At 40.7% G+C, this 25,136-nt stretch overlaps 1 long non-coding RNA gene across 1 annotated transcript in view; it reads left to right on the top strand.

The window, feature by feature from the left end:
* Positions 1 to 25,136, top strand: part of LOC146309493 (uncharacterized) — a 71,363-nt gene that overhangs the window by 35,920 nt on the left and 10,307 nt on the right. The window contains exon 3 of the long non-coding RNA XR_014772499.1: positions 13,814 to 13,861. This is a non-coding gene — a long non-coding RNA (uncharacterized LOC146309493). The remainder of the gene's footprint in view (positions 1 to 13,813; positions 13,862 to 25,136) is intronic.

Here is a 25,136-nt window from a genome sequence, read left to right as displayed (position 1 = left end):
ATTTTTTGAGATTGACATTTATGATAACTACGTTTTTAGAGATGACATTTAGGATAACTGATCAGATTTTGTAGGCCTCATTTCCTCAGAGCTAAAGCCTATAAAACCACTTTCTGCAGCTCAGAGCTCAGCCCTGCAGATGTTTAAATTAGTTTCTTGTTTTATGACAAGCACATACCTGGAGCTCATTAAATGGGATCTTCGATGCGTACCCTCTCCTGTCATTTACAGTAATGTGCAAAGATAATAGTGTTGCTTGACAAAGATGCTCATTGTTGTGGCTTGCAGCAAGACCTTGCATCTCGGGGAAAGAAAACTTGCTGCGGCTAACCGCTACACACAAAAAAAGCTCTCGGGAGGACGTTTTCAGTGCCGGGGCCTTCCACAGTGGTCTCACCACTCCAGCCGCATCCGTTCGCCCAGTTCTGCGCTTCTCTGTTTTATGATGCCGCAGGATTTGAAAACACATACACACACACAGGAGGAGAGACAACAGGCAAGCCATTGTCTTGTCTTACATATGATGGAACTACTCATGTCTGCATGTCTCATCTTAAAGTATGAGTTGCGGTTTTGTGTAAGACGGCTGAGTTGCTGCTGCTTTTTTTGTCAAGATGACTCTTTAACGTGTCAGCTACCATTCCACCTCCTGAAAGTGAGACATATATGTAAAAGATAAATGACTTTTAGAGAGTCCCCAGTCATTCTTAAAATGGCAGCTTGCCACATATCATGGAGCAAAGTAATAAAAATTGACTCCACGACAGATGAACAGTGGGCGACCGCTAGTTTGGTTTGGTAGCTTTTGTCCACAAAGATCAGACGCTATTGTCAGGTGCATTTGTATAAATCCTTGTGAGATTATTTTTTTATTACATTTTATATTCTGAATTGAACTCTAATGGGGCTGAGTTCAAAGGAGTGAAGAGGATATTTCCTGCTGTCTCAGGGCTTAGTGCGAGTTCAAAGCCTTCCAACTGTTGACAGCAGCTGCTCTTCTCAGGAGCGCCGACTTTGTCCTACTGTATGAAAAAGCTACCACTCAACTGCTTTAGTCAAATCCCCAACAGTACAACACTATACATCCCCCCGTGCACTGTAGTAGAAAGCTTTATGATTTAGACAGTATTAAGCTGTCTGGAGAGATATCAAAGCTTCCCTCTTCCATCTCTGACTCTTGTTGTTCCTCTTCAGTTCGTTTCTTTTCCAGTCCCAGAGACGGCAGTGCCCAGAGGCAGTGTCAACGCTTATATTTGTGATTTTGTTGGCAGAGGAACAATGGTTTAGTTTAGGCAGTACATTCCTGATTATTGACACACTGTGGTATGGAGAAGGATTAGTGAGCGCCTTGGCTTTCTGATTCTGCTTTGGCTCGTGAGCAACACCTGGGCGTATCCATGACAACAGGCATCACAATGAACAGTGATTTCGCCACCAACCGGTTCGACAGAGAGTGTGTGGCGATGCTTGTGCAAGGAGGGTCACTTCTTAGACAGAGAGAAGTGGGAAATGTTTGCTTGACATTGCTAGATGCTGCACAAAGTGAGTCCTTGCATAACTGCTCATTGCAACTACCATGATAATTCTTACTGCTGATAAAAATCATAAAATGTGAAAGTTTGTATTCTGCATATTCAGTAGAAATACTTCTCCAGGGTGGAGATGGTTTCTGCAAGAGGAGCTCGTCCCATTCTGACAGCCCTGATTACCTGTGTCCGGCAAGCCCACATGTGGTCTGTGGTGAGATTGGCCGATAGCTGGGACTGAGGCAGCATTGTTAGCCGACATGCAGTTAGCTGAGGGTCTAATGACCTCCTCCTCAATCTTATCAGCAGGAGCCCACAGGACCCATATCAGCATCCTGGTAAAGACTTCCACTGACATCATGCTCTCCAGGGACTGCCCCAGTTACATTTCTTTGAGAACATGCTACCTGGTTTCACAAGAACACTGTTAAAATATGAAACCACATATAGCCTTGCATGTTAATGATTTGAACACTATCCATGTAACATTACTGTCTGAAACAGCATTTTGAGTGTACCTAGCTTCTATATGCATTTCTGAGTGAAATAGCATAGGCAGACAGGTGGGACATAACATCAGGAGGAATTTGATTTGAACCTTGTGCTGGTTTGACTTGGTGTGGCACAGATTATCATCTTCATTACAACAGGGCTAACTGCTTGAAGGTGTGTCTTGTAACCGAAGACAAGATCAGCTCAAGTGAAGCAGCTTAAAGCTTCATTTGCTTCAAAGTTTTCCTAATAGAAATCCGTTTTTTTTTGTTATTTAAATGCTTTTACTTGTTATTATTATGAAGCAGCCAAATCAGGAAATCTTATGTTTCATCAGCAGTAACTTAACACGAATCCTCTCCTGAAAGTGAACCTGAAACAGTAAGATAAAGCAGAAACCTGAAAGTACAAACAGCGACGCAGGAGAGAAACTAAACTTCAAACCACAGAGATTTAGTTAGAAGCTCCAAAGCTGAACACACACTTTTAAAAACCCATTTCTTTCTGCTGTCCTGCACAGACTGGAGAAGAGTCTTTCTACGTGTGTTTGTTTGATGGGAAGAAGGGGGAGTTATCACAGGTTGGCAGCAGTTGGCAAGACGTCACCACAGCACGCTTGGAGGCAGGTCGGGCATGCTTTGACCTCGACACAGCTCAGTGCGTTAAAAATGGCGATGGAAAAGTTAATAAGTGTGGCACAGTTAAGCATGGTGCGTCCAAAAGTGCCAATGGAGACAAACCATGCTCTAACCAGTTGTCTCTTTGCTCTGAGTTGCTAAAAGTTGATAATTGATTGATGGGTGGATGTCATAATATTATTGGTTGAAATGGGTTGACCGAGTTGATACCCGCGATGCAAGGTTTACTTGGGATTGGAGGCCAATGAATAAATACATGTTTAAATTAGACTTATAGGCTCAACTCACTGTTTAATTCAATGACAGACGGGTAGATTTTGATGTTTTTAGACGTGGCACACAATATGTTTGTTTCAAAAGAGCAGTCCTTGTATAAGTTCAGTCCTGGCAATTTCCAGGAATATTTTGGCATCAGAGATTGATTGACTGGTGCAATCTGTCGAGTGAGGCTACATTCAGGAAGAACAGAATAACTAATATCATTCTCATAAACGCATTTAATGTTGTGTTTTTCATTATATTATCTTGCACCATGTACAGTACATTATGTTGGAAACATAATGCTCTGAATCTCTCATGGAGCAGCTGTAGTGGTGTCAAGTTCACAATTCTCCTGACACCATTTCTAATCAACGTTTAAGCCTCAGCATTGGTTAATTACTTGTACTTCATTTGTGTGGCTTCTGTATCCTTTCCTGGGTGGAAGACAAAAAGGCAGACATTATAGATATGAGCACCTGTCGAGAAGAAAACAACTTCAGCAAACTTTTCATACATCCCAGAGGTGACTGTAGTCTACAGCAGAAACCTTATCTCAAATTTCTCCAACTGTGTTACTAACGAGCACTGATAAGTAAGGTATTTAGGGCATTTGACGTGACCCTGTCATGTGCAATCAGAGGCGATACTGTTTGGCAGGCCAGACAGCTGACAAATATGCCCAGTGGGGGAAAACCCATCAGTTTGGAACCCATTTGAGTCACTAAATGTTCCAACCAACTCACTGTCAGCTCACCTGGTATGTGTTAATAACTTCTACTGAGGTTTTTACAAATTTAAATTTTCCTGTATTTCGACTGCCTATCAAGTTTCAACTTAGTTTGGTACCCTTTTCTTCAAGACTGCCAAACCCTGATGTAAGATGCCCTTTTTCTAGAAGTATTTAACATGATTCTTGCCATAAACATAGTTTCATCCATCCATTACTGTTATAATTTAATCTCTAAAAGCCAAATTTCTTTTTGTGCACATTCATGACAGGTCCTCTGTGACTAACAATTTTTAGTGTGCACATAACTAGTTATATGTAATTAAATTACAAAATAAATGTTAACTTCCTTACAGCGACTTAATTACAGTTACTAATCAAAATGTTTATGATTTCAAAGGGGTTATATCTAGTTATCCTTTTTGGGTTGCCTGGTGAAGATCGGCACTCAACTGAGTGCACTTTTCTAGTTTTCAGATTTTTTCACACATTTTAGAATGATGAAAACCTGCACAATTAGTATTTACATGACTTATTATCCCTCAAGGTTATGAGTGGAAAGCAGGGAAATGCCATGCACTGGTCTTGTGAGTCTGTCACAGGCAGCAATAACAACAAAAGAAATTGTAAACTGTACAAAAATAGAAGAAAGAATTGACACTGAACACTGAAAAGAACGTGTGGGTGTAAGCGTGGGTGGCTGCCGAAAATAGCACATTATTAGCGAAAGAAAAACAAACATGCAATGTTCTTCCTGATAGCTGAGATGTCAGGGAGACATAATGTAAGTGGAAAGGAGGGCTGAGCGGAGTGTGGTGGAACCGGACCTAGCCTGTTCAGGAGCCCTCTCACTCACAACAAGTGGTTTTGTTTGGCACCGTCCCTTTGTTGACACTGTCAGGTTCTCATGCCTATTAGGTTGCTGTCGACAAACGGGCACCATGATGACATGCCCCGCACAATGGCATTGGCTGGCACAGTGTCATTGTCAAATTATCACCTGCTTGCTTCACCGGAACGATTCTCGTCTGCTCGAGTGGAAAGGTTTTGTCTTTTTGCATTATAGTGTTACAGTATCAGTGGATGAGATACCTGTACTGTATCGCTGTGACATCACAAACATACCTGACACATTTTCTCTGGGATTATAGTTAATAATTTTCTGTATGACTATGTTTCCCACTCATTCTTCCATCCTGGGTGTGTGATGTGTTTGTTATTGCCTCGTCATGCTGATGAGGAAGTCTGCTATATTGTTTTTTCTGATTGCTCATCCCTTGTGTGGCACAGGCTCAGGCACTTGCCTTGTGGAAACTAAAATTCCCCCGCCGATAATGAAGAGCGTTACAGGCTTCAACTGCGATCTCATGGTGCAAGGCAGCGTGGGAAGTTTGGTGAACTTCCTGACCCCACGCACCACCGCAGCACATTGACCCTCATCACGTGACAAAGGAATGTTCCGCATCTTTTGTTTTAACATCCACGGCACTCATGGAGTTGAGAGCAATTTTGCATACTATAGAATGGTCACTGGCTTGGCATTTTACCTCCCCATTCTCCTCCAGTGTTATTCCCAAACAGGATTTGCGGGCAGCTCTCTCCTGCATCTTTTAAATCACTTCAAACGCTACTGAAGCCTTTTTCACCCAAAGCGGGCACCCAATCTAATGGCATCATTTGGGCCTGCTCACATCGAGAGAATCAACCCCTTTTTTTTTTCTATGCTTAAGGTTTTGTGAACAGGGGAAGACAAAAGGCCGGCCCAGTGAAGCGCATCTCTGCTGGCGGGCTGAATAGAGGGGCCCCTTTCATGGCTGTTTATGAGCACCCCTCTTCAAAAACACACATACAAATCACATCCAGTTCTCCCAGTCGCTCCGCCGCTACAAGGATGATGGCAGCAGGAGGAGGGGAGGGGAGGGAGCTGGAATCTTGTGGTGCCTCTCTCCCCTTTTCATATGTTCCAGTTGATTGATTTCCACCCGGTGTCACCCCTGCTTTACTATCAGATCCATCAGTTTGTTTTCATAGGCTGAATTACATGTTACATAAGAGCAAGTTGGACATCTCTGCTGAAAACATCATTAAAATGTTTGACAGAGCAGATGCTGGACAGAAGGCAGAAAAAAGACACCATTATTAAACTGTCTGTTTATTTCGCTGTTTTAAAATTTAAGACGAATATGCAGTATTGTGACTCATTACAGTCGGCATCAAAAGTAAGTGTTAGGTATTTTCATGGCTACTTTAATTTAAATTTTCAGGCGGAAATACTAGATTGTCTCATAGACCAAACAATTAATGGAAAAAAATTAAAGAAAAATTAAAGAAAAAAAATCATCAGACTAAACAATAATGAAAAGAATCATTATTTGCTGCTTTTATTTATTGGTTATTTTTTTCTAGCAACTGATGAGTAATTTAGCGTAGAAATTGTTAGAACATATTGAAAATCACACTTGAGGTGACACCTTCTGATAAAGCCAATCTTATTCATTTTTTTAAGTTTATAAAACTGAGAAAGGCACAATACCATCACATTTCAGAAATGAATTTCTGTATCAGCACATGGTGCATTGCATTCCCAATTTATGTACCACTCCCAAAATTTATTTTCAAGTGCAAAGAAAAAGGTGAGACTGATGAAGAGTTACTGCATCCACTGCAATGTGTGAAAATGCATTGTAAATGCTGAGGAAAGTTTTCACTTTACTTTTTTCACTCAGTTCTCTGAGGAAATTCCTCACAGACACAACTGGAGGAAGGAGTGATGCTGCATGTGCTACTGCAACCACCCACCTCAAGGGTGTGTATCTCATGCGTACTGATACTTTTCCACCTCTCCCTATCTTTTGTTTTAGTTATTCTTGCGGCATGAGCTTTCAAGGTGATTTCCAATAATATCACATGCAGTATCCTGTGGTAATAATCCTGTCATATTGTTTTACAGACAAAAAAAAGATGCTGTCAGGGTATGATTTACAGTATTGTGGAGACATAATGAAAGTCTTTAGCAAAAAAAAGTAACAGATGCTAACTGTAATTCTGTGATTTTATTGGCTAAATTATCACTATTACTACCAAGACTGGAGTACAAAAATTCAGATATCGATGTGTTGTCCATAGACTATATTGAAACACACTTTTTGCCATGATCCCTCAAAAGTGGGTAACATAAAGATGTGACAAAGATGTAATAAAGCCAGGATATCACTTTTATTTATAATAATCATAAACACACACACAGATTGTGTTAAATCTGGATTAAGAAAAAGGATCAAATATACATGAAATACTGGCTATAAAGCTAAGAAATAAAAACAATCTGCATTACGTTCTGTAAAAGAAAGTTTGCATATTAACAACATGTTTACTGATACCTTAATCAATTCCTCCCTGAATTCTGTCACATAGTATAATTAAACAGAAATATTTGAAATAATCATGATAATTACAACATTTCCATTATTTCTCATTATCGTTAAAACAAACAAAATGTTTCCTGCGGCTCCTGGACTGATATGTGTCTAAGAATTAGTGTGCACATGTTTATATTTACAGGAGAGAGAAAGGAAGAGAAAATGTAATGCTTATGCAAACGTGTGGATGCACGCCTCTTTCTTTGGGTCAGATATGAAGGTCAGAGAGTTGACAACTTCGGAACAAATTGCAAGTCATCTCACCCCGAAGTAGATCTTCTTGTAACTACCTTTTCCGCTCTGTGTCATATCTTGTTCAACAGGTAGAGTTTGACGGACAGGAGGAATGCAGGCAGAGGGATTTGTTTTGTAATGGCAGTCCATTCTTTGGGTGTTCTTAAGCAAACAGAGCAGCGCTGCTATGTCCTGTTTTTTACGGGTTTCACACGTCACTGTTCAAACTCTCAAACAGGCTGGTCCCCAAGAGTACATGGAAGAGAGCAAACAGTGCTCTAATACTTCACCACTCTGACCTTCTGCTAACTTGATACACACACAGACAAACACACACACCTTTAACTAATGCAGTCAAAGCATGCAAGTCCAGAAGGATGTGTGAAATGTTTATTTTAATCTTAGATTTTTGTGGTTTATTTGTTGTGCAACTGAATGAAATGTGGAAACAAAGACTCGGATGATGTTGACGTAAACCAAATCCAGCTTTTGTCTCTGCATCAAAGTGCTTTAATCTCACTGGTTAAATAGTCTAAAGCTGTGGATCCACCTGATACTGTCAACTATGGTTGTGAAAGATCAGTTCTACGAGTTTAAAAGGATGCAATATCTGTTAATTATACATTCCATAGTATTAAAAATAAGGAGCACTTTAAAAATTACTAGTATTTGTTTTAACTTTAAAAAGTTAGAGTCCAGGCTGCCTTAAAATTTTAAAGGACAAGTTGAGGTCAGTTGTATTGAACTTGCTAACTTTTATCATTTTTTGCAAAGCTTTTGTGAAAACAAGCAACTATCACTAACTTATTTTATGGTGTTCTAGATACAAACTGTAACTTTTCATCAGTATATGTTTCCTTCAAACTGTAAAAAAGTAGGATAACAGGAGGGTTTTAACTGTGAAACAATGCATGCTGGTCACGTTTCTTTAGAAACTCAGTTGACAAGTTGATTAAACTCTGTATAGCACATTCATTCAACTCTTCATTTCAAATTAAAAGACCTCAAGTTAGAAGAACTTGTGCTTTTAAGCTCTGAAGTGTTCTGAAAATAAATATTAGGAAATTTAAGTTGAATTAACTTGAATGAATAAGTTTTGTATATTTACATGAAGTCAATGAGAAAAGATTAGTTGACTCCATCAAATCCCTGTATGATATTTTATAGTGACGCTATAAAAAATATCTAAGTGCTGACTGAAGAGCCCAGTTCTGTTCTGATTTTATTGCCCTGCTTGAAATTTGGCTTACAGCATAGAAAAATCACAAAGTATTTTTTTTTTCTTTACTAACACTGTGTGCAGAGATATTTACTATCTTTTATTGTGTTTAAATTCTGGTATCATGAAAAATCTTTTTTAACAGTTGAAAACTGAAAATGAAAATGAAAACTGCATTAGACATTGCAGTACCAATCCTTAGTTTAAGTTTTAAGCCCCTTTTTGCAGTTTAATAACATAAACATAGAAACCTTTTTTACCACAAAATGGTTAAACTTAAGTTGTCTGTTTAAATTATTTTGTTTTATGATATTTTTCCACTCAAAACAGTTTAAGAAAACATGGAAAAAAAAAAGATTTACTCCTCAGGTATCGAACACTGGCTTTGAATGAGAAGTCATTTTTTGGGTGCTCAATAATACTGAAACAAATTATTTAGTACCATAAAAGTCCCTAAGTTCTGTACCCAGCCTACGTTTAATTGCATTTCTTGAATGGCTCTCCTTTGTCTGCATGTCAGGAAATAGCATTGTTTTTTAATGCAGCGTGGGTCTCATAAATATGGGTGGTGGGTGCTATAATGTGTCATATTTGAGTAGAATATGAGTGCCCCACTTCAGGCCCCGTGTGACGTCCTAATTGGGCGCTACTTTAATGTGTGCGGGTCAGATACATGGAAAATCGGTGGGAATTCTGTGGGAAAGTTCTTAAAGCTCGTAAAATGATGGATTCTCAAGTGCTCCCTGAATTCCAACAAAACATATTGAAACAGTACAATGTCTATTTTTATTAATGGCGTGGAAAAACAGAGAGGAAACGTGTAGTGCTCCCTGGTTGGTGCACCGTGTGTCTCGGGCTGATTTAGTTTATGTAAGCATGTGTGAAGTAGTTAGGTGGGTATGTGTCTGGGCTTGTGTGTCACTGCAGTGTGCCTTTACAGCGCTGCCAAGCTCCCTGCCATGTTGTCCTTTTATACAGACAGAAAGGAACCAAACAACACCTACTGCTTCCACGGATCCCCCTGCGATCCTCTCTTTACTGTTCTTTTCTTTTCCGCTTGTTTTAAATCTGTCTCCGATATATGAGGCATTCCTTTGTGGTTGTGTAACGTGATTTGAGGCGAACAGAAAGAGGGCGAATGAGACACAGAGAGAAAGAGAGGGGTTTGTCTTGCTGGGTTTTCATGTCCTACTGTGCGCTCATATTTCTCAGCCTGCTTCACAGTTGTGGGTAGCTGGCTTATCGTTGGCCTCCTCAGCTCTTTCCGTCATGCGTGGCCTACCTTAATCTCTCCTGTGTACTGTAAACCGCCCCTAATAACCCTGAACACGATTAAAGCAAACATCTTAATAACGGCCTGCCTCATTATCAACTCACACTGGGAAAATGAGTGCCTTAACCTCACTTCTGTAATTGTACATGTGGATCAGAAATAAGACAACCTGCCTATTTGGTATCTTTTACAAAAAAACACAATCATAAGTCTGTGAGCTTGTCCGACTTTCTCATTTTAACAATTAAAGGAGCTGACAGTATTTTTGGCTTTTTAGATGTAGTAATTGTTACTGATAATTCTACAATTTTAGTATAATTTTCTGCTGCTTATGAAGAACAACGCTGAGAGTTGAGGTGCAGGATTGAATGGAGGGTGTTGCTCTAGAGGGTGCTGTTTACTGACGAAATATAATTTCTTCTCCCTTCATCCCTGCTGCTCTAACTAAATCTTATTCTTTTTGCTTTCCAGAAAACGTGTCCTTATTAGTTTTTTCAACATCCTATCAGTGTAAACCAATTTTCTTTGATTTACCGTTATATGTATCAGCTGATTTTCAAAACTGATGTATCTGATCACACTCAACGCCCAAGGGAATGTGAGACAAATAAAATAAAGTAGGGCTCGACCGATACTGGATTTCTGGGGCCAATACCAATAACAATAATAGGATGTAAATAAAAAAAAAAAATCCTTTATCAATATATTGGTCAGTATTCTTTCTTCAGTATATAATATACAAAATTATATTTATACCACCAATTTGTGAGAATTAGGACAAGTCATGACGTACCAAAACAAAACTTTATTATTTATTTTTAAGGATTTATATATACAAAATATATGTAAATTTATAAAATGTTTTGGTCCTCTTTCATTTCTAAACTTGCCCTATGCCAGAAAACTTCAAACAATTAAAAAAAATAGGAGTACAATGGTGCTATTCTAATAATCCGTGTTTTAAAATATATTTCTTATGAAAATGTTGGGCTTTTAAAGTCGTGTCCCAGATGTCTGTCAACTCAAACTATGTCAAAACCATCAGTTCTGTCAGATCCTTTCGAGTTGACATCTGTGCTGACAGAGGGTACATAACGCTCAGTTCTCTTTGATAATTGAACAATGCGTTTAAAATCAGTACTTTATTTCAGTTCAAATGAATAAATAAGCCATCGCCCCATTTGGGCCATCCAGTCAAAAGAGCATATCAGGGCAGAGATGAACTACCACAGATAATTTTACTAATTATAAATAACTATAAATAAAAAACACAAATAGAGCTATATATATATATATTGCTCACAATTTGCATTTGCATGATCTGTAAAAACAAAAAGTTTTCATAGTGGCACATATCACACAAGATAAATGCTAATATGCTATAATTTCTTGAAGGAAAGATTTTACACTCTGAAAGAATGTGTGGTATTGTGCTGCAAGGCTTCTTTGACATGACATTAGGCTATTGTAATCCTTCTGTGTGTGTGTGTGTGTCCTGCTCACCTGTGGCTCCTGCTGCTCCACACACACACACACACACACACACACACACACACATGCATACAAATGCCCACAGATGTTTACACAAGTTTCACACAGCCAACACGGGTCGATGATGAGCTGTCAGTCAGACCTCCACGAGCAGAACGGAGATGGGGAAGAATGTGTCCGTGGCGATGGTTACACCTGTGCTGTCTGTGGCTTTCCTGCGGCGGTATTGCAGGGTGTAATCCCTAACATCGCCCGTGTTTATTCTTGTGTTTTAGTTACAGGCCTGATACTAGCATGCTTTAGAGCTTAGATGGGACTTCTGCTTCAGTTACTGTTCAGCCTGGCCCAGGGGCATCCTCCCGAGCCTGCCACACACAGGCTCAGTCTCTGGCATGTAGGGATACAGTAAACAAACACAGTAGCTTTCTGCATGTGTCATACATCCTTTATGTTGACGCAGTCATAGAAACTTAAAGGGACAGCTCACCCCAAAACCCAAAATACATATTTTTACTCTTACCTGTTGTGTGATGTATCCATCTAGATAGTTTTGGTGCGGGCTGCCGAGTTTTAGAAATTGCTGCTGCAAAGATGTCTGCCCTCTGTCCAATATAAGGGGAAGTAATGGCACTCAGCTTGTGGTGCTTAAATTACCCAAAAAATATATTTCAAAAATTCAACACCAGTCTGTGGAACTACTTTCTTTAGATAGCAGGATCTACCAGAACTACTTTCCCTCAGCAGTAGAATCTAATCAGCTGGAACTACTTTCTTATACAGTAGAATCAACCACAACTACTTTCTTTTTGCAATATAATCAACCAGAACTACTTTCTTTTTGCAGTATAATCTGCTGGAACTACTTTTTTAATACATCAGAGTCTACCAAAACTACTTTCTTTTTTCTTTCTTTCTTCATATAGTAGAATCCACCGGAACTACTTTCTTTCTGCAGTAGACTCTACTGGAACTACTGTTTTATACATCAGAATCTACGGGAACTACTTTATTTTATACAGTAGAATCTCCCAGAACTACTTTCTTCATACAGTAGAATCTACCAGAACTACTTTCTTGCCTCAAGGGTGAAAGTAGCTTTACATGACTCTGCTCACTCTTGAGTGATTCGTGATTTCTGGAAAACCTGCTGTTGAGTTTTTCAAATGTCTTTTTTGGCAACATATAGTTCCATTACATTTGAGAGAAGGCAGGCATCTTTATGGCCAATGTTTCTCAAACTCTCACACCAAAAGAAACTAAATGGATAAATAGCACTACAGGTAAAATACATGTTTTGATTTTAGGGTAAACTGTCCCTTTAAAATGCTTTACTTCTCTATTTTAGGTAGAAGTAGAGACTGTGTTCTGTTTAAAGTTGTTATGTAAAAGGTTCAGTAATGTATGCTCAAACTCTGTTCTAAATTTAGAATGTGTCAAGCCATATTTTTCTGTTGATTTGGACTCAGATTGCCATAATAGGATCATTTACAGGGAACATTAAATTGTGGTTGTTTCCTTATGTACTCCGAGTATTTGAGGAGGTCTTTTTTTGTTGTTTTATATGGTTTGTATTTCGTCACGAGTGACGTGGGCTGCACCACTGAGGTCATGAATGGAGAGGAGAAAGTTTCAGTGCCAGTGACTGAACTCACTTTTTATTTTAGTAAATATGCTAAATTTAGAGCTCAGCCACGGCCAAAAGTTCGTCCCAAACTCCCCGAATGACACACCTTTCGAGAAGTGACTCCTAACATCTGCTATTTTTATCATCATCTTACTTTTTTCCCCTTGTTTTTCTTCCTTTCTCTCCTCACTTTATTTCTGACAGGCACGCTATAAATGATGCAGTCCTGGTTTTCATTTATAAGATTTGTTGGGTGGATTATTACAGAGAGGATCCTAATTCCCTGTAAAGGAAGGACATGCTTCAGCAGTGTTTATGAAAACACTGTGCTATGACGTGAGTAGCAGTGGAGAACCAGTAACAGGTCCACTCTGCTAACACACCCTCCTTGCACCGCTGCCCAGTGAAAGGTCTGTTGTAATGGTGGCATTTCAACCCTTCAAAGAAAGATGGCCAATTGGATAATGGGATTCGGTTGGGGAGCAGACCAAGCCGTGACAGTGCATAAAGTTACATATGACAGCTTCTGCTGACTGAGACAAAAGCTTACACTACATAAAGTCTAGACTAATAGAAGTGCAGTAATGAAGGCTTGCGGTTCTTCCTCTGTATGATGTGACACTGATGAGATCCACCCGTCGCTCGGCTGTTATTTCTGTCTCTGACCCATTATTGTGAAGCCGCTCCGCTGTAGAGTGGTCAGTGTTTTGGAACCTGGTCCTGTGGGTTGAGGCTTTGAACCATTTTCCATTCGTACCTCATATTACATGCTCTAACACTGTTTTGCCTAAATGAACCCAGCTGAACAAATGGAGAGTGAGGAGTTAAGCAGATATAGCAATGTAATACTATATACTGTAGCTGGTGTGTGAAGTGACGTTTGTCCTCTTTTGATTTTCTCTTTCACAGGGAAGGACTCCGAATTCTTGGACTGAGATGTCAACCAGGGATCTTCTGGTGAGTATAAATGTTTCTAAAGGCATTGCGAGTAGTCTCAGTGTGCTTGTGGTGTTTCAGTGTTCAGTTTTCTCCTGTAAACGTCTTCTGTGTCCGTGTGCTTAACTGTGTGGCTGAGCTAAGTTGTCATAATGTGATGTTATGTCCTCATATCCAAGTTTTTTGGTCCAGTAGCGTTTTGTTTTGCACCCCCTGTGGCTTTCCCAGATGTGTTAAATGTTTTCACTATCTATAACAAAGCAGACGTACAAGCACATTTAGTGTTACTGTGGTTTAGGCTCATAAAACTGACGCAACTCCTGCTCTCACTGTTGGCACAACTGGTAGACAAAAGTTTTTAATCATTTAGTGTAACACGAAACATTTACACAGAATTTACTGGGTGATATTTGTTGTGGTTTTCTTAAAGGGCAAATCACCCCAAAATCAAAAATACACATTTCTTCTCTTAGCTGTAGTGCTATTGATTCATCTAAATATTTTTGGTGTCAGTTGCAGAGTTTTTGAGATGTCAGCTGCAGAGATGTCTGCCTAATCTGGAAAATAATAGAATTTCATGGCACAATACAACTCAAGATAGTCCACAGGCCTTATTGTAAACAGTTTCATGTAGAAACTAATGTCTTTCTACCTTCCACAAAGTGTGTTGCCACGCACTGTGGACCACTGCAAGGTGAAACGTTTGGCTGGTGTAATTTGGTAGAAAGATTTTGCCATTCAATACGAATATTCAACAGTCCTAGATCAGCCTTCATATGTATGTTTGACCAGGAAGACTTGCCCTTTATAACGCACTTCTTTATCATCTGTGATGTGATAATATGTGTGATTTTCACACAGTCAAAGAAAGTAGTTCAGTTTTAAAAATCAGCGCACAGCGGAGCTCTCCCAAGGCTGCAAAACATATTTTACTCTTCAAAAAAAATAGGCCCCTCACTGTATTGACCCTGTCTATAATGTTGTCAGACACTAATAATAGCAATCTGAGCCTGCCTGTGGCAAAAACACAAGCACGTGGTAAGTGTTACCTGCCCTGTGTGCTCCGTGGTGCCCTTGGGTGAAGTAGCTGACAGCCTGTCACCTGCACAGTTAGTTTTCATGTTTGTATTGATCTAGAAACTAGCCTTGTAAAGTTTACGGCCTGCCATGCTGTTGCGTTGCCTGTCTGTAATGACACAGCTGATGATGTGCCAGCTAATATGTAATTTTATATGTATGAATCTCCTTATTTATAATTCCTCATTCACTTTGAGCACCACAAGCTGAGTCTAGTTCCATTATGTTCCAGAGGAGGCAGACATCTCTACAGCCATATCTCAAACAGTCAGCAAATCATATCAACAATCTAGATGATAAATAGAGATTGTTCTCATTCTCAAAATGCCATTTTAGCCACAGCCATCAATACTGTGACTGTGCTGTAGCCTGCGGTACTCGATGTACTTAGTCCCTCTCCCACATCCCATCAGTCCCCCTCCCTCCCCACTGGTGCCCCCTATCCTTTGCGCCCTGTTTCAGCTGGTCCACCCTCTACCAACCAGTGTGTGCCTGTCAGCATGTCACCCCAGGGTGATGCCCCTCTCTCAGCCCCTTGGGGCCCTTTTGACTCCACAGCACTCCGTGTTTGCCCAATCATTTGGGAGCCGGATACGGGGATGAATTGTTAACTACAGCAGGTCAGCCTGTGCCCCACAACCCCCGGCCCTCTCTGCTCCCCCCCCGACCTGCTGTTGACTCATCTCCATGGCGATGGCGCAGGAATTTGTTTTCTCTCATGTGTCCGCTGCCAGCCAGCTCCCCGCCGTCCCTCCGCCACCACTGCCCCCTCTTCTCTTCATCCTCGCCGCCTCTGAGCATCCAATCAAAAGGCAGCTGGAGGGAGTCACATGGTCAGGAAGTGTCGAGGGTGCATCCTACTGAGCGGCGCAGTGCTGTCACTGGAGGTTTGCTTTGCTCTGCTGGGAAAGAAGACCTTGAGGGAAAATATGTGTGATTTGTTTGGTAGGAAAGTGAGCACAGTCATCAATGATTTCCTGACACACAAGAATGCAGACATTTATTTTACACTGTTCTCACACACAATCAGAAATGCACACGCACACATACACACAGGTTTTGAGGCGGCTACATACAGGCATGTGGTTTATAATGTGCAACTTATTATAAAATACATTCTGTGTAAGCCACCTTAATCCTCCTCCTGCAGCCATTATGATGGCCTCAGTTAAAATAGTTCATTTTCTGTTTATTTATCCAGCGCAATGATTAAGAGAAACCTTAAACAGAGTAGACTTATCATATACATTATAGTCGTGTACCGGTCTATTTCCACGCTTCACTTACACTCTTAGAAATAAAGATGCTAACTAGAACCATGAAGGATTTTTCAGCTTGTCCCCATGGGAGAACCCTTTTTGGTTCCTGGTAGAACTTTTTGCAATGATTCCGCTTGGAACCCTCGTAGAACCCACCAGAAAGGGTTACTCCTCGAACCATCTGTGAGAGGTTTTCACCTAGAACCTGCTGTAAGGGGTTCCACCGTGAACCCTTATATGTTGTAATGGTTCTATTCATGGCCCTCTCTAGGGGGTTCTATCCAGAACCTTTTTATATTCCCGGGGGTTTTATCTAGAACCCACCAGAGAGTTCTAACAAGAACCTTTTTATACTCCAAGGATTTTTGTAGGACACACTCAGGAGGTTCTAGCAAGAACCTTTTTATATTCCAGTGGTTTCAGTCCACATTCAAGGGATTCTAGCAAAAACCTTTATATATTCCACAAGTTTTATCTAGAACCCACCAAGATTGTTTTACTGAGAACCTCTTAATATTACAGGGGTTTTACCCAGAGACCACCAAGGGAGGAGATTTTAACAATCCCTTAAAGAGCTCTTTCTTCCAAAAAGGGTTCTTTGGATGAAAACTGTTTTTCATCAAACCCTTTGTCTTACAAAGGAACCTATCTTCAAAAAAGGTTTCTTCAGAGGCAAATGGTTCAAGGTAGAACCTCAGCCCTTTCGGAACTCTTATTTCTAAGAGCATAGCACAGTAATACGACACAAAGAAACACAAATCTCTTGCATTCCTGTTTGGTGATTTGTTATGAAAAATGCTACACGTGGCTCTTTCTGAGATGTGATTTTTTTTTTATCCTTTAGGTGTTCTGAGCTAATCTGGTTCTATCTTTATACTAACTCAGTTCACAGTGTAATTCCCATCATTGTTTCAACATATCGACAAGCTCAAGTGTGTGCATGTGTGACTGTGTGTTTGTGTGTTTGCCTCCACACGCGTTATTAGCTTAGGGCAGGTGAGTGTTTGCCTACCTGTCTCTCTTTTATGAGGTGAGTGTTTGCCCAAGGAATGCACCACGTCCGATTTGTCATTGACTCTTATTGTTCGGCTCATCCAACTGGTGCCTTGAGGTTGAGTTGTGCTGTGCCCTGGCAAGTGAGAAATATGTGCTTTTCTTCCTTTTTTCCTCTTTTGCTCAGTGTATTTGCACATGCTCTTGGACGAAAATGTGACTTGGTGGAAAAGTATTAAGGATGGTAAATGCATTCGGAGTGAAAATGAGAGCAGTCCAGACCTGCATCGAGAAAAGTGGAAAGTGAAGTAATTAAACATCACGATCACGTTGAATGTCACCAGTTTCAGAGACTTTACAAAAGTTTTGATGAAAGCCAGAGTTTGAGTCTGGCCTCCGCTCACCATCTGTAACTACTGTACATGCAGGGCTCTTGTTTTGGACCTGGCTCAGCTGTGATAGAAAATTACACAAGTACTCACTCTCCAATTGTGCATTATGCAAACTGAAGTGAGAAAAAAAAAGAAGAAATAGTATGACGTGATTGAGTGGAATTACTTCTAACCAGGCACATCCTGTAGACTCATATTAACCCTGATGAGCAAAGCTGGCTCCCTCGCTTTGTGGTAATGAGGAAGCCTCAGTAAACTAATCCCTCCCACTGCACTTGAGTGGTTAAAAGAGTCATTACAAATGACGTGCAGCTTTTCATGTTTGATCATTTACAGAAAGTTTTAACTTTTAATATTTATCATCCTGATAACATTTCATTTTACAGGCCCCCAGTCTCAGCTAAGTAGGTGGTAATTAGTAACATTTTTGAAATTTCTATAAAATATCACTCAAATTACCCCTCAAATCAGATTAAAGGTGATACCATTTACATAACACAGACACCTCATATATATTTAATATTCACGTCAGGACAGCAGGGGATTAATTGCAACTGCTTGCCTTATATGTAACTTCTGCATAACTGAATTGTTAAAGCTTAATGTCCAGTTAATTGTTAGTTTTTATTGTTGCACAGGCCAGTTTGTTACTGGTCTGCTGGACTTAGGCAGAAGCTGGCTGGAAATTAAGCTGCAGCAACTTAACCACAGTTCAGTGGCCTGCTCAGTCGGGCTGCCATGATCAGCAGAAGTTAGGCAGAAATTTGTGGAAGTTAAGGTTGCATGATTAGTGGGTATTACGCAGAAACTATTGTGCAGAAGTTATATATAATGTTCATTCCCTGCTGCCTTGACATAACTATGATGTGTCTGAGTTAAGTAAATGGTTTCACTACTGCTATGATCTCTTGTAAAATATATTGAAATTTTGTGGTAATTGTTAATGGTAATTTTGGTGTAATTCAATAGAAATTTCAAATATGTTACTCACTAATTACCAGCTACGTACTATGAATTGTGGATCTGTAAAATGTGTTACCAACATCTTAAACAGCAAGATTTTTTAAAGTCATTATTTTTTGGACTATCTGTGTAAAAAGTTACATAGAAGTGCTTGCGTGAATGAATTAGTATGTCTGAAGTTGCGTGCATGCGTGCCTGTGTGTGTTTGTGCGGCCGTCGTCCTGTGCCACCATCTGGGTGGTCCTCACGGCTGGTTTGATGGTAATCCCCCTGTCCCATAAATCAGTGTCCGGGCTCGGGCCGGGAGCTGATGCTGTGTGACCACTGGAGCGAGGGGCTTGAGGCACTAAGCCGAGACCCCAGCCGCTGCCCTGCCCTGGCCTGGCCACACGTCAGCTCTCCACACCACCTTTAAAATAACTCGTCATGCTTGGCTGACTTCGGGAAATGGCCTCAGCTCCAAGTAGATACGAGCCACCAACGGTATCGGCCACGGCAGAAACTGAGGGCACACTCATGAACTGTAGCACCAGAAGATAAAGTTTCATGACTTATAACCTGAGCAGTTTGTGACTCCAAAACTTTTCAAAAGTTTCTTATTATGGATATTTTTGTTTTGCAATTTTTGAACATTATAAAAATATATTTAATAATAATGCACTTTGTTTGTTCTGAGTAGCAGCTAACAACCCGAAGTGACTTTTGATATCCTCGTAGAGAGCTGTTCTCAGTTCAAATGTTTCCGTCTGACTGAAAGTGCTAAGATTAAAGCCATATCTTAGTCTTTGTAGGGCCTATACCTCTCTCTGAGAATGAGGAGGGAGGATAAAGGCCTGTCCGAGCTGTCTGGCTTGCATACAGCTCTCCGCTGAGCTTTTATCTAGGGAGATTGGTTGCAGCTCTCTCCAGACCCGGCTCCCTGGGAGTGCACAGTCCTGAGACCTGTGGCATTAATAAAGATAGTGCTGTTTGGAATAATAACAGTCAATTCTGCCCAATAGAGGGGAGAGACAACAGACACAAGTGTAGCGGAATACAAAAGAAGCCAAGATGAAAGGCTGAAAGGTAGGCCTGTGTACCTCTCTGGCTCTTTTGTGGGAACTGATGGAACCTATATCAACATGCTTGCACACAAACAGCGCTGAGAGGGACCCTACGCCAATTTTGACCCTCGGGTGCCATGACGCAGAAATGTAATTTGTTCTTTTGTCTGCCAAGATCACAGAGGGAGAGCAGTGACTTGTCTTTCTTTTCATTCTTGCTTATTTTTTTCCCTCTTGCTCCCCTCCTTTTCATTCTCTCTATTCCCCATTGCCTTCAGTGAGTGCAATTTAGTTTGATGAGCAGGTGGTCTTTTTTGAATCTCACAGTGCTTTTGGCTCCCACCTCTGGCGTGTGGTGCTTTCAGTTGGAGTCAGTCATGTAGGCCAGGATTAGAAGGGTGGAGGCGAAGGAGGAGGAGGTCCAGTAAGAGCCTTGGTATTGGCGACCTCAACGCCCTGCAGTCAGAACCATGCAGAGTGCAGATTGAAAGAGTTATTTTGTTGCTAAAGCTCTCAGCCGCACCCCAGATGGCTTTTGTGCGGCCCAGGGACATGCCTGGGGACAGGGTTAAAGCAACAGTGTCCCTTCAGGCTTGGTGAGTCTCTGGGCTCAGCAGGTAAAAGTGCTGCGGGCCAGACAGACTGAGAAGGCAAAACGTTGCAGTCTCTGCACTTTTCCACCTTGAATCTGAACAGCGGAGCGAAACAAAATAGGTGGATTAAGAGCAAAGGGAAGACTTTACTTCTCAGCACACACCACAAATACACACACCCATATACAGAGCGAGATTAAGGCCACCAAACATCTACCCAGGTTCAGACTTTGTGGATCATCTCATCTGATGTCACAGAAGACAACATTGCTGGTTGAAGAGATGGAAGGAAACATGCTTTGTCTGCATTTCCAGTGGAAGGCCTTTCTCCTTTTAGCACTATTTGCTGATAGAGCCCAGCCAATATATTGGTTGGCCAATATGATTTGTTTTGTTTTTTTACAGAACATATAATGCAGGTGTTTGGGGTGAATAAAAAGAAGAACATTTATGAGGACAAGAGGAGCTCTGACAGTATTAAAATACTCAGCAACTGACCGAAACTGAACAGTACTGATGCTTATTTAGCTATTTTATTTTATTTTATTCTTTATTTCCTCAACATCTATTTAATTCATTCAAGAGACTGCCACTTTATTACTAGTAGAAAGAAAGTAGTTCCTGTAGTTTCTAAAGTAGTGCCAGTAGATTCTACTGCAGAAAGAAAGTAGTTCCCACATGAAAATCTAGATGGATAAGTAGCACTACAGGCTAGGGAAAATATGTATTTTTGATTTTGGGTGAACTGTCCCTTTAAGATGATGCAACTTACATATTCTTTAATAAAAATATTTGTTTAAGAAAGCTACCTTTGCATACTGGTGCACAATTCACAAAGAAAATTCATAGAAAGTTCACTCTATCAGTCACTGTATCAGTAATCGATCAGTTTTTCCCCTCTGAAATCTGCACCAATCTCAGTCTCAAAAATCCCATATTCGCCAGGATCTGCTTTCTAATAGCAGAAACCTGCACCGACTGAATTACAACCTGCTTTCACTGCTTTACCTTTGATCTCAGTTTCATCTCACTCCGCTAATTAACCAACCCTGTTATTACTTAAGGGAATTTATGGCCCATTAGTTTATCAGTCCAACATTCCTCTGCAGTAATCTCCATGGTGACGCCTACACAAGTGATCAATATTATGTCAATAATGCTAAACAGGTGTGCTGCTCCGCTGTCTTCCTCATGTTAACCTCATATGTCATAAAATACCTGCTGCCCTTGAGCATGAGGACTTTGTAGCATCATTCAGTCAGACGTCTGCCCTGCCGCTCACATCTCAAATTCTATTAAATAACACAAAACAACAAAAACAGTCTGGTGTTGGTCTGGTGTTTGGCTGCCTCTCTGGTTAAGTCCATAATTATATCAAAACTATGTCAAATTGGAACATGTTGGTTTAGGGCAACAGGTGAATCTAAAGGTTCATACAAAGTCTTGAAAGTTTAGAAAAAAAGCTTTATTTTCAAGGCCAGGAATTTGCTTGAATTTGAATATACTTATGCTCAACATAATCTGATGTTTTATCTATACAATCACAATAAAATACAATAAAAATAAGGGTCTCAGGAGTTTTAACTCTTTAACAGACATGCTGGAAAATGATGATGTCATTAGAAACAATTTAATGAGTTGATTTAACTCTTCACAGTACGTTCACTCAACTCATTTCAACTCAAAAGACTTAAAGTTAGAAAAACTCGTGTTTATACATTCTCAAGTCTTATGTAAAAAGTACTGGAAACATTACGCTTAATCAACTTGAATAAATTAAATTTGTATAAAAAGATTAATTTCTTCCACTAAATCTTAGTATGATTGTTTACAGTGTATAAACAACATGCGATCTCCATATTACTGACATAATATCTTTAAACCTGCTTTCTAACTCAGCCTCAGTGTTGATTGAAAGTTATGTAGGATATGTGTCAGTCACTGGAGATCGTTTGGGCAAAGTCCAAGTGTCACCCCACTAAATATGGCTAACAAGAAGGCCGTGTCAGAGTGAATAATGTAGCGGTATTTCAGTCTGAATATCAAGTGAAACGTTATGAGGTCTGAGCTGTAAATCAAAGTGGGAGGAGTGACTGGTTGGTCTCCTCTGTACGCCATTCTGGGTTTGTCCCCCGACTGTTTGTCATGGAGGTTTCATAAGTGGCCGCTACAACTCGCACTGATAAACAGCGGGGATTGGATCCAGACCCTACTGGGTTCTAGCTGGAGCCCCAGGGCTTGTAAACCACACAGACTGTGAATGTTAGTCATTTGTTTGTTATTGATGATATTTGCCCGCTCCTAATCCCAGGGAGGATTAGCCTTGATGTGTCCCTCATCCCACCTTTTTCCACCGTCGCAGTCTCTGACATTTACATCAGGAGTTTTGCGTGTGTTAGCGCAGGCATAGGTAGTATGTGCACACTTCTGCTGTGCTTCTAAGCTTGTGCGTTTATGCATACATGTGTGTTTTAAGTGTGTGCGCCATTTCACATGTGTCGCTGAAGGATGTTTGTAATCAAGGGAGTTTGACAGATATCCCCTCTAACACCATCCCATGTACGGCTGTGATCAGTGTCATCAGGAAAACTCTGTCACAGTGGCTGATATTTTATCCCATGCCAGGGCGTCTTGCTCTGCGGCCGTGCTTGTGGCTGGAGGCGTGTTTGGATCTCACAGTTCAGGGCTCCAAGAAGTGTCATTTATTTTTCAAATGGAAACACTCCAAAAGCCTTATAGGAACTAATTAATCAAAGATGCCGAATGTCAGCGTTGCGTCATTGCAATTGGAAATTACTGGTGTCATGAAGGAGGAGAGAGTGGTGCTTACGTGTGTTGTGAAACTATTGGCCGAGAGTCACCTGGATCAGAGAGGGAACAGGGTTTACTGGGCAGAGCGAACTTGCTCAGTGTGACCTTTAAAGAGCTGATCCCGAACGCTACGTAAATCTGTTTCCAGTTTCAAAACACGACCACGCACATGCTTATTAACATGCCGTACTGTTTCACCCACCATATTTTTGTGGGTGAGAAAGTCCTGCACAGTCTGCACACACAATTTAGGCCCTGCACAAGATCCCAGCTCCCCGGTTCCTCCCACAAACATGTACAGATGCATCAGTGTGATAAGACTGACAGATATATATAACATACACATGTAATTATGTATGTTTATGTGTGAAGGCTTCGAGGCCAAAAGGTTAAGAATGAGGCATCATAATTTTTTGGATCCTTAACTTAAACTTGTCTGAGTAAGAATTTCATCTCACTGCATGCAGCAAAGGGCTGCACATGATGCACGCTCCATCAATGAAGCTACTGGGCCAAATGCAAAGTGTAGACTCGTAAAACAAAAAAAACACATAGGGTTCTTTGGCTTGTCCCCATAGGAGAATGCATTTTGCAGAGGGTTCCACCAAAAAAACTAACAAAGAGATGTAACTAGAACCTTCTGTGAAAGGTTGTCCCTCGAAACCCCTATCAGAGATCCTACAGAGAACACTTCTGTGGTGTAATGTTTAGTGATCCATATTATGTAGTTATTTAGGCATTTTCTACCTTGTCACTGAAGTTCAGTTCCACAGTTATCCAGCTGCTAAAATCAAGGGTTGTTCATTTGAGACAGTGTCGACTAGAGGTTTTATCCTGCTCCAAACTATTGTTATTGTTATTAAAATCCATTATCGAATGATCTCTAATTTCTAAAAGTGTTCAAAGGCTTATGCAACACTCTCTTATGCATTTTTTTACTGTTTGATTTCTACCAGGTCAGAAGCTCAAAATGAATGTTTTAGCTTTCATGTCTCAAACTTTAATTTATATAACTTCTGTCCGATTTTTTTTAAAACCAACTTGAGTCAAGCTCGGTAAATGCTCAGGCAGTGTTTGACCTCCCTCTACATCCTTTCTGGCCCTGCTAGGAAAGTGTTTTTATTCGCTGCACATGGAAGCTGTCCAGCTGAAGCGGTCACAGCTGAGCTTCATGGGGTGTTGGTTAATTGGCAGTTTTTGGTAAGTGCAGATATGCTCCACTATGCATATCTTCCTCAATGTCCCTTGTAGTATTTGCCTTTTTAAAGTGTCCTCTAATTGGCTGCGCAGTCACAGTCTCCTGCTTTAACTGTCCCCTGTGGTACCTAAATGTGGCCTATTTGACCCTGAGGCCCTGAGGTGAATATTTGGCAGCCAAAACCAATGACCTTTAACCAGATTTCTCTGCTTTTGTTTTCAGTCTAAGTCTGCCTTCACCTTCTTCCCCTCTACCTCTGTTTCTGTATTTAATATGAGTTTTGAAGGTGATCTCTTTTTCATAGGGGGATAGTATTGGGCCTCTGCAAAGAAAAATCCGCTCGGTTTCAACACCTTTTCATAATCCTTACTCGCCTGTGTTTGTGTGAATGTCTGCTAGCCTCTGTCAGGCGGTTCTGTCAACATGGTAACATGCCTGCCTCCTCGGCCCCAAAGAAAGGCCTCAAATTTGGGCTCTGGAGGACCCTGACTAGTCCATCTGATAGATCTGGCCACGGCTTCTCCCTACACACCAGCCACTTCCAACTGGGCTGCATCAGCAGTACTGAAAGACCTGAGAGGACTGTGATCCCACCATGGGGTGTATGGCTGTGGCTCCGGCTGCACTGCACTTTAATCCCCTTCCCTTTTAACCACAATGGGAAACATGTGCTTACTCTGTGTAGGGTACAGGCCCACCATGGGAGAGGCTGTTTACCTTCACTCTAAAACTAACATTTCACAGCTCCTTTGACCACTCCTGGTCACTACCTCTACTGGGTTAAAAAGGTGATAGAAGATCATTTAGTGACATTTTTTTGTTTCAGGCAAAACAATCCATCATCACTTTGCTGCTGGATGGAACCATCCCCTCAGTTCTCACCTTGTAAAATTTGACACACAAATTAGGTTTTTTCCACAGTATGCTCGCTAAGACCGGAGGGTTGAGCTGTCAAATTTGTCTTATT

This window comes from Lutjanus erythropterus, chromosome 19 (genome assembly GCF_056507025.1).
Source record: "Lutjanus erythropterus isolate fLutEry1 chromosome 19, fLutEry1.hap2, whole genome shotgun sequence".
In the NCBI taxonomy this organism is placed as follows: domain Eukaryota; kingdom Metazoa; phylum Chordata; class Actinopteri; order Lutjaniformes; family Lutjanidae; genus Lutjanus; species Lutjanus erythropterus.
This window is presented reverse-complemented; position numbering and strand designations above follow the sequence as displayed.